Below are 10,779 nucleotides of genomic sequence, written 5' to 3' on the forward strand. Positions count from 1 at the left end.
AATGTTGTTAGCATAAACTTAATCAGTGCTTTTTTCTAAAAAAAAAAATGTTTAGGGCTACTCTCATTTTGACTCAAGAAAACCACCATTTTATAGTTCAAATCAGGAACAATAAATACACTAAATAGACAAAAGTACGAAGATTCACAAAATGTTTAGGGGTATGCGTCCCCTCAGGGAAAAAAAAAAGCACTGAGCTCAATCAATGGGTTTCAGTATTTGTCACAGTTTTAACTTTTACTAGAATTTATTAATTTTACTAATGCCCCAGCACCCATGACTCTGGGACCCAGACATATAACAATATGTCCTCTGAGCAGCTGAAACAAAATGATAACCACACTTTCCAATCGACAAGATTCATGTAGCTTTCTTGTTCTATCGAAAACAAGCTGTTACATTTTTTTCTGCTTAGGGTCCCATGCAAAGCTGAACTAAATATACTCCTTATTTTAAAAAAGACAATTGGTTAAATGGTCCAAAGTAGTAAAGGAAAAATCCCAAACAAATCCTAATAATAGAAGAGGCTCACACCCATGTGCAAGCAGCTCCTAACATTGCTATTCATGGAGCACATGTCACATCTAACATGACTTTTTTTATTTAATTCCTCTAGAAGTCATAAAACCAGGTCCGTGTGGACTGGCATTCTTTTGAGCATTTAATTTGCTGGAAGAAGGGAGGGAGGAATGTTTGGAGCCTTCAAATATGTAAAGGTGAATTTTGGGAAAGTATTCTGGGGTAATTGAGAGAGACTGACGCTGCCTTTTACACCCGACCCCACCCATCACTGTTGCTAAATAGCTATTTCAGTAATTTTGCATGAAGGACTAAGTTCCTTACACTGCATCTTAAGATTGTTATTACAAAGATTGGTGTTTCAAATGCAGCATTTTTCTTAAGTGGAGGCTGCCTGGGATAACATGAAAGATGGTAAGAGTTTAGTCTTCAAAGTTTGCAGAGACTCCCAGCTTCTTTTATCTAATACCAAAGGGTGTGGACAAGAAAGAGCAGTTGAAGGCAAAGCAGAAAACGTCATTTGTCTGATTCTTCTATAAACAAACTACAGGCAAGACAGGTCAGCTAATGTTTCAGCCAGAGGCCTTTGAGACTAATTACTGATCTCTTAGATAATCAGCTCACTTATCTGGGGTAGAACATGCATTGCCTAAAACATTTCCCTTGTGAACAAAATTATTATACAGTGGTCTTGTTTCCTGACAGAAACCTTTGGAATCTAAAGTTTTCTGTCAAGGAACCATAACATTTTTTTCTGGCTAGATTTGGTGTCTCCCAACCTCAGAGGGTGACTTTTATTATTACTTATTAAATTTATATATTGCTCTTCCTCTAAGGACTTTGACAAGTGTTTGCAGCCTGCCCACCTGTCAATCACCTGACATCCCAATGATGTCAAGTGACTTATTTTTCCTTTGTATTGCAGCAAACATTGGCCCATGAGACTAGACCCTCCAAGTGTCCCTGCAGTAAAGGCTTTATAGCTCAAAACCAGCACTTTGAATTGAGCTCAGAAACTACTTGTCAGTCAGTGTCAGGGTCAGGGTAATATGCTCAAACCATCTTGCCCTGGTGAGCCACCTATGTGCTGAATTCTGCCTCAGTTGACATTTCCGAATTGTTTTCAGAGGCAGCCTCAAGCATAACATACTGCAGTATTAGTAATGTAACCTAGAGGTTAGCATAGCTAGCAGAAGTTAGGCTATGCCTGTCCATATAGGGGCGCAGCTGGGCCACCAGCCAAAGCTGATGGAAGGTACTCCATGCCACTGAGGCCACCTGAGCCTCAGGTGACAGCAGCGGTACCCCCTAGGCTGTGTACCCTGTCAAACACTTCCCCCCACCTAAGCATAACCTGAGTGTATATGTAAATAAAATAGAAAGTATAGACTGGAATAATATTGCATGATGCCAGAGTTAAGAGAAGCCCACCTTGATTTACAGCTTACTTAATGCAGTTAGGATAACAGAAGATCAGAATCACAACAGCTCTCTGTTTGGAATGCTCTCTCAGAATTTTCAGCTTAGTTACATGTGTACTGTGATATAGTCTGGGTAAAGCATGAGGATGAGTGTGTCTTACCAAAGGCTACATGAAAAAGATGAGGATTCAAAGGAAGCTTTAAGAGCTGAGAAAAAGATGGCAAGGAGGGATTGAGAAAACACTGTTATGCATATACCCCAGTTCTCCAAGCAGTGAAAGTTATGGGTTTCCAGCACTTCTGACTTTGGGTTTCCTTTGGAATCAAAAGACATGGGGAACTTCTGGCACTTTGTACTATTTACAACAGCCACCACATAGCTGTGTTTTTATAGCCAGGCATACTACAATGCAGCTCCTGCCGACCTAGCAGTTCGAAAGCACATCAAAGTGCAAGTAGATAAATAGGTACCACTACAGCGGGAAGGTAAACGGCTTTTCCGTGTGCTGCTCTGGTTCGCCAGAAGCGGCTTTGTCATGCTAGCCACATGACCTGGAAGCTGTATGCCGGCTCCCTCGGCCAATAACGCGAGATGAGCACCGCAACCCCGGAGTCGGTCATGACTGGACCTAAGGGTCAGGGGTCCCTTTACCTTTATTACAATGCAGTTACATTCAGCCTTCAATAATACAAAGGTCGCAGGTGCAAGGCCCATATTACACAGCTGCATATTCTTGCATTGCACTAGATCCTCAGGCTTCCTTCCAACTCTACAACTTTATGATTCTATGATTCTATGATCTATTCAATATTCCTAGCACTAATCAATATGAAAGTTAACAGGTTAGCATATAATGTGAATAAAGTCAGGCAGTTTTGCTAGGGTCATGCAGGTTTGCATCTAAAGACAGTGTCTAATATTTCACAAGCACTTATACTTACCACTGTAAGGCATAGCTGCCAAGTATCCCGTTTCCGCTGGGAAAACCCATTTTTTCTTACCGTTTCCCGGCGGTCTCCCGTTTAGTGAAAAATCCCGGTATTGTCCCTTAAATCGGCTTCTGCCCGGCGGCCATTTTTCTGGTGCCGCTTTGCCCTTCTATGGGCACCAGAAAATGGCGGCACCGGCGCCGGAAGTCGCTTCCGCGCATGACCGGAAGTTGCGTGACGCGACTTCCGGTGGCGATTTGCCCTTCTATGGGCATCAGAAAATGGCGGCGCCGGCGCCGGAAGTTGCTTTTACGTGTTTCCGGTCATGCGCGGAAGCGACTTCCGGCGCTGGCGCCACCATTTTCTGGTGCCCATAGAAGGGCGAAGCGCCACGGGAAGTTGCGTCACACCACTTCCGGTCATGCGCGTGCTGCCGATCCCGGATCTTTACGTCCCGAACTTGGCAGGTATGCTGTAAGGAGAACCATATAAGCTAGAGAATCAATTCAAGATTTCGAAAACTTAATCACTCTGTTATACCACCCAGCAAAGGAAATCTAGCAAACCACAAGTTGGTTATACTTTTGATGTTTGCCCATCTGTGCAATGCCATCTTTCAGAAATGTCATCCTCATGCAAGCTGATTCAATGCATGTGATAGTCTCTCCTTGCTGGAGGCAAGTTGTCCCACTTTCTCGTTCTTTTAAGTTAGTAACTGTGTGGATAATTTACTGCCCACATTTACTTTGATCAGATGATACAGCCAAAGGTTTTACAGGGCATTGCGGTTGGTTCCTGGACACCAATCACAGAAGGTATTGGCAGGGCTAGGAAAGACAGTCAATTCACCTGCAGCCTGGAAGCAACACACCGGAAACTAGTGCAGAGGTAGGGGAAGGCATACACCCCTAGGCAGGAGGGCAGGAGCCCGTAAAAGGCATCTTGCTCAGCCACCCTCCCCTAAAATACTTGTATTTATTGTGCGGTAAAACGACAGTCTAGAAAGTTTCTTACGATTGTGTCCTGCCCCTTTTTACAAGATTTTCCTTTTCGTCTAACCTGCTTTATCTGAATATTTTTTCCCAGCTTCAAAAGAGCAATACATTAACCAATATTTCACCAGCCAACAGCACATTAAGCACTCATTTAAAACATAATCTTCTCTTTCTCTTTTCAGAGTCACTAGGGATCATATGCATTGAAAGTGTATTGCACACAATAGGGCAAAATTCATGGGAAATGCCTTTGGACGTCTACTTGGTGTCCCAAAGCATTTAAGCAGACAGACCAAACAGGCTCGTGAAAGGCATTAGGAAGGGCCTAAAGGGACGGATTTGCCAAGCGTTGCATCAGGAGCTGTGTAAAAGAGCAATGTGGTTAGTCATATGCGTCAAATCAATGCATTTTTAACAGGAGATGGGGTAGGTTGAGGATATTTTGGGTTTTTGGATGGGAGGTTTTTAACTAGAAGTTAAGAGTCATTTCCTGCTCCGGATGGAACAACTTGGTTTATAACATGGCACCAGAGTGGCAGTGCTCAGTGGGCCTAATGAGGAGGTGTGACGGATTGGCCTGGTGGGCAAAAGAACTCCAGGGTGCAGAGAGTTAAACCCCAACCTCCTGGATAAATGACGCATTCCATTCCTGAGGGGCGGGACTGCCAGGAGTTTAAAAGGAATGGGAGGCAGTTAATTCGGAGAGAGAGTTGTGGGAGCGAGGGAGAGGTGGTTAGGCAATTGGCAGTTGGGAGTTAGGGAGTTGGTAGAGAGTAGAGTGTTAAAGAGGGATGCAGGAGCTGTATGAAGAAAACTGTGTTAAATAAAAAGAAGATAGGTGCTTTTAAGAACCAAAGAAACTCATGTTTATAAGTTAAATAATAAAGTTAATTGTGCTTAAACGTTCACTGACTCGGCAGTGTCTCAGTACCTTCAGAGGTGTGACAAAGAGGGGAGAACAAAGCTTTCCTGGGGAAGAGGAAACTGTTTGCTGTTTCTCCTGTCATACAAAGGGCTGGTTAGCGAAGCCGAAGGAGCCACATAGTTGCCTAAGGGAGAGGCACACTGTAGCAGTAGGGATCCCAGGGAGGGAGACCCCACTGGTGGCCATAGGTTTCGAACGCAGAGCCTGAGGTACTCTGGAGACAAGTCCTATTTGGACTCTGGAGGTTTTTTTTTCTCCTGTTTGTGGAGAAGCACAGGGAGAGCCTCTGAGGTTAAAGCAGTGAGGTGGGGGATCCATCACAGGAGGCATGGCATTTTTTCCGTTTGGACACACAGGATCACAAGATGCAACTAATATTTTAACGTCTAGGAACAGCTATCTGCCAAACATTGCAAAACAAACAATGAATGGTGCTTTAAATGATTTAAAAAAAAAATCAGCTGTGTCTTATTTTTAATCTCTACACAGGCAAACTGTGGAACAGCCAGTAACATATCCACTATTCTCTTGCTTGAGTCACCATAAGATGCCCCCATGTATAAGACGACCCCTAATTTTTTAAACCCCAAATCAAGAAATTAAGTTGTTTAGCTTTTGGGGTGGGGGGTGGGGGCGGTCACTTCCACCAATTGCTCACCCACCTGCCCGCCACTGCCAATTGCTTGCCACAGCCACTGCCGATCGCACACCTAGCCACAGCCACCAATGACCTGCTCAATCGCCTCTGCCAATCTCCTGCTTGCTGCTGCCATTAATTGCACGTCCCCCCTCTGCAATCACTATTTGTGTATAAGATGACACCCAATTTTTGTCAAAAATTTTTTTTTTAGCAAAAAGCATCATCCCATACATGGAAAAATACGGTATCTTTCAGATTGTAAGCTTCTTGAAAGCAGGGGCCTGTCTCTTTTTGTAAAACCCTGTAAGGTGCCCTACACTGATGGTATTGTACAAATAATAGACCTTATAATTATGATCAACACCCACCCAGAAAACTATGTCCCCACTGTGGAAGGACGTGTGGATCCAGAATTGGCCTCCACAGTCACTTACGGACTCACCTTTAAAACTGTGTTTATGGAAGACAATCTTACTTGGCTAAGTGATTGCCAAAGAAGAAGAAGAAGAATCAGGAACGAAATTACAACATTCCTAAAAAGGAGTTTAAATGTGCATTACAACACATACAGTGTTTCTCCAAAAATAAGACACCGTCTTATATTAATTTTCCCCCTAAAAACACACACACAGTGGCTTATTTTCAGGGTATGTCTTATTTTCGGGGTATGGCTTATTTTAGGAGAAACACGGGATATGCTTTGTAAGTTGCATATTGTGATGTGTTGGTCACAAGAACTGTTACATGTAAATAATGTTTTAGGTAACATTTTGTCACATTTTCTTAATGCTAATAAACTCAAAGAAGAGAATAAAATTCAAACAGACACACGTATATATCTTGTCATTTGGTTAGGTGGGAAAAGTAAGTGTTTTGGTAACCAACATAGCACAGAGCCGAGAGTAGTTTTATTCTGATTTTATTCCTATTCAGTTTATCAAATGATAAAGCAAAACTATCAATGCCACAAAAGGTCATTAAGATGTTATCTATTTCATTGGAGAGGCCTTTAATGGAAGATTAGGGGGGAAATTAAAGAAATTCTGGGTCATCTTGCATGTCCTGCTTCTGATTGTTTTACTCAGGTTTTAAATGATATACAACATACTGTATTAAATATATGTGAAAATGAAAAATGGAATTACTTGGATATAAAATAGGCACCATGACGTACTGCAAGCAACATTTTGCACTGTATATTTTGTTTTCTCTGCTTCATGTGTGGTTGCTACACAGAACATCTGTCAGAATGGACTGCAGAGTCTTGCAGATCCATGGAGATGAGGCTCCATGCAATCATGCTTGAGATAGTTTTCTATATTCACCGGAAGCCTCTCATTAATTTTAAGTAAGCTAACAATGAAGACTGTCTTAAGGGATATGCCACAACATTTCTCCTGATACTGCATTATCCAAAAAATGACTATTCCCCACAATCTGATGGTTTGTAAATATGAACATAGGACTTCTGCAGTGTTAAAAGCTTGTATCCCAATTATCTGAGTGGTGACAGGCACATAGCAAGGGAGGGGTGAAGGGGCGGACCATCCCTAGCTCCGCTCTGGTGGGGGCAGTGCGGGCGCGGCGCACGGGGGTGCTGCCCCCGGCCCCTGGCCCGCCCCTCACCTCCTCTGCCCAAGCAGGAAGAAGCAGAGTATGTGTTATGGAGCGAGTTGCTGCCAGGTAGCGGCAAACTGCGAGCTGCGGTTTGCTCACGGTTTGCCAGCACTGCCACCACCCAGTGGCAACTCACTCCATAGCGCACTCTGCTTTAGAGCGCGCTGCCCGAGCAGAGCAGCAGCGCCAATCCAGACGGACTGTGCATGTGTGGACATGCGCAGTCTGTCCTGGCTCGTCCTGGCGTGCGCGTCGTGCATCGTGACATCACAATGCATGCATCAGGATGCATGCGTGCTGCAGAGTGCTGCCCCGCCCCTAGGGGGTGCCGCCCCAGTCAGCCAAGCGGCACCGTTCGCCACTGAGTGGTGAGAACTCCAGACCTGCAAGTTTACCAAGGCTTTGGGGTTGTTGTTTTTTTGAGTGAGATCACATGTGCAGGGCTTCCGCTGACTGGACTTATTTGTTGAATCCTGCCCTATGACCAAGTGACCTGTGTGCGTGCAACTGATGGACAACTTCCCCAAGCCCCTTCTTTGGGCTCTTTTATCTTCAAATCGGACAATCCTTCAAACAGCACATCCCTTCGAAAAGAGACCTCTCTTCTGTAAAGTAGGGCACAGGTCCACTCTCATGGGTAGCCCAGGTTCTGGGTATGAGGTCGGATTTCTATGAACATCTATAATTTTATTTTTGTCTAGAGCCACACATTTCCCCCTAAGCCACACTCATGCTGGCAGACATTATTCAGCAGAGGCCAAAGCACATATGCCTGAGCTCTTCAAACACACACTTCCCTTGGTGACAAAGCTGAATGGATTTGGCAAGATTACAGAGTTATATCTGTTTCCATGACAGTTGTCCATGGTGACTGGGGAAATGCAAGCACTGACTCATGCCTCTTTGTGGTGTGTTCACTTAAGAGAACAACCCCCCTGACAACAAGTGCATTTTTGTGTTAGACCACATCGTTAGAAAGCTTTAGTCAATAAAAGCCCTATTGCTAATCAAATACTTCTGAAGTACTTACGTGAGCAGTTAAAATTCCACCTGCAAACGTTTGAGAGCATTGGGAAATAATCTGTCAACCTGACCGCCAGATGTCATCAAAACATAAGGTTGCAAGACAGCATTTGGCCCAGCCAGGTTCCTATTCTTTGACAGCAAACTACACACTGTTTGCAAAATTAAAAGGAATGGAGACAAATCTGAGTTTTGCAGCCTTGGCAGCTGAACAGATGGTTGCTAACTGTGCAACTGTGTTTGTTGGCCATAGGCCAATATTTGCAAATGACGGTTGCCGGTTTTTCACACCCCATCCAATGCAAGAAGATGGCCCAAGGAAGGCAGAGTGATATTTGGAGCCAATTATCAAGCAGAAAAACACACAAAATGCAAGCACTGGACATGTGGTGCAATGATACCATCACATGTAATATCACAATGCTTTATTATATGGGCTGGATTTCCTACATTTACACTAAACAGCACCTGGCTGCTTTGGAGAAGGTGCATGTTCAGCCTTTGCTGAAGGGGCTGCAGTGCAGAGCTTGGTTTGCTCTTTCATTTGTGTCCAAGTCGAGATACACCTGAAAGCTGAAATAGGGAATTTCTCTTTCTCAACTGGAGCTCAGTGGTAGAGCACCTGCTTTGCACGCGGTTCAATCCCCAGCATCTCTAGATAAAACCCCAGAGAGCTATTGGCAGTCTGTGTGGAGTAGACAATAAACAATAAACACTGAGATAGATGGAGCAATGGTCTGAGTCCGTATAAGGCAGCTTCCTATGTGCTACCTATTTTTATCTCTCTGCAGATGAGGATTTTTAATGTTTGATTTTTCACACCAACTGACTACACCCACATATTCTGTTTAGTTACTTTTCTTTCTTCCCCCCTTCCTCCTTTAACAGGTATATTCCTTTTCCTCTTGAAAAAGTATCAGTCTAGAGTAGGAATGAGCCGCAAAGAGTTGGTTGCCTCTCAGCCAGGTTGCATTCTCCTAAAACCAATTAAAGCTGCCTGAGATTAGTTCTGCATTCCTGTACTCCTATGGGTGAAAAACCCTGGCATCTGCCTAAGAGATAAGGTCTCGCTAGGAATGCTGTGTGCCTTATGAATTTCTAAGGGGCACCAGGGCTAGTGCTTTTTAGAAAGTCATGTCCTTTGACCTGACAACCCTCTCTCTTAATCCTTGGCTAATTTTGGGCCACTTGGGGCTGTAAAAGGAGTATGCAGCACATGTTCAAAGGCACTCTCACTTCCTTATTCATCATTATCAACCTGAATACACACACACACACACATACACACACACACACACACACACACACAAACACAGTTAATATATAAACACACCTATTTTTTGTATTTTTTACTTATCCAAACTATAGGCCAGGTGAAGTTTTTATATGGGCAGTTTCTTTGTGAGGAGGAGAGGGGCTTGAAGACTTGTGATGTGCTGTTTGTTCTGAATAAATTGCCTATTCATAAATGCAGTGGCTGAACAGTTGGGTAGAAAGCATGGATCCATGATCAGGATCTCCCACTTTTCAAAAGCTAACCACAGCCATTGTTTACTCACATTAAAATTGTCCCACCTGAAGCTGTGATTGCCCCTTATTTGCTGCTGTGGGGCAAATTCTAGTGTTGTGTGGTGGACTTCAACCCTCAAGATAATTTTTGGGAGCCAGGAACCTCTTGGCAAATAAAGACTGGAGTTAACACAAATTTCCCTAGTTTGCACCAGCTGATACTTAGAAAGCCAATTGTCCACCATCCATAAGCGCCAACTCTAAGAGGCCCAGGTCCCTTTACCCCACCCCACCCCAATGCTGAGAACAATTAGGAGCGGAGGAGGCCGAGTGCACAACCGAGCACAGTGCAGCTTCAGTGGCTGGCGGCTCATCCTCCTCCTGCTGCTGTGGAGAGGAAGGAGGGGGACAGCAGGCTTGGGCCAGTAGTGGCAACAGGAAGAGGAGGCCAAGTGCCACAGAGAAGGAGCCACCAGCCATTGAAGCTGTGCTGCATTAGGTGAGTGTCATCGCTTCCCTGCAATCTTCTGCTCAAGCTGGCGCCTCTGCAACCATCAAGTACCAAGCTGAACAAAAATCTAAACAGAGAGTGTGTTATTTTGCATGGCCCATGAGCATATTCACAATAATATTCATTATGCACAATTATTGCTTTATATGACCCAGAACTACCGGTAAGCCCCGATGCAATGTTGCTCAAATTCATCTTTACTTGTAGAGGTAACTACATCTATGTTTCCTTTTTGTTTTGCTGTTTGTTGGGGGATTTTTTTTATTCTGTTTTCCTAAAATAAAAATGGCTAAAGAGAATCAAAAATTAATCTTCTCTTGTGCACTGTTTTGAGCCCTGCAACATGTCCAAGAACTGTTCGTTCAAGCTGGGCCAAGTGCGGAAGAAGAGCTACTCAGATTACCGGTATCAGGAGAAGGGAGGCATTGTAATGAGATTATTCAAAACTTGTTTAGCCAGCCAAAAGCAATTTCAGAGTAGTCAAGAGTGTGCCTTTAGATAAACAATACATTGCTGTGGTACACTCAGCATGTAGTGTGCGATTGAATAAAGATGGATGCTGTTTAGATTAAGGACATAATGAGATCCTTGGAAGCTCTGTGGATATTTCAACAATAATCCCTGGAATTATTGCATCTAGTTACCCAAGAATGACACCACTCAGATGTTCTTCAAGGCCAGGAATGGAA

The sequence above is a fragment of the Zootoca vivipara genome, chromosome 3 (genome assembly GCF_965207765.1).
Source record: "Zootoca vivipara chromosome 3, rZooViv2.hap1.1, whole genome shotgun sequence".
NCBI lineage: Eukaryota > Metazoa > Chordata > Lepidosauria > Squamata > Lacertidae > Zootoca > Zootoca vivipara.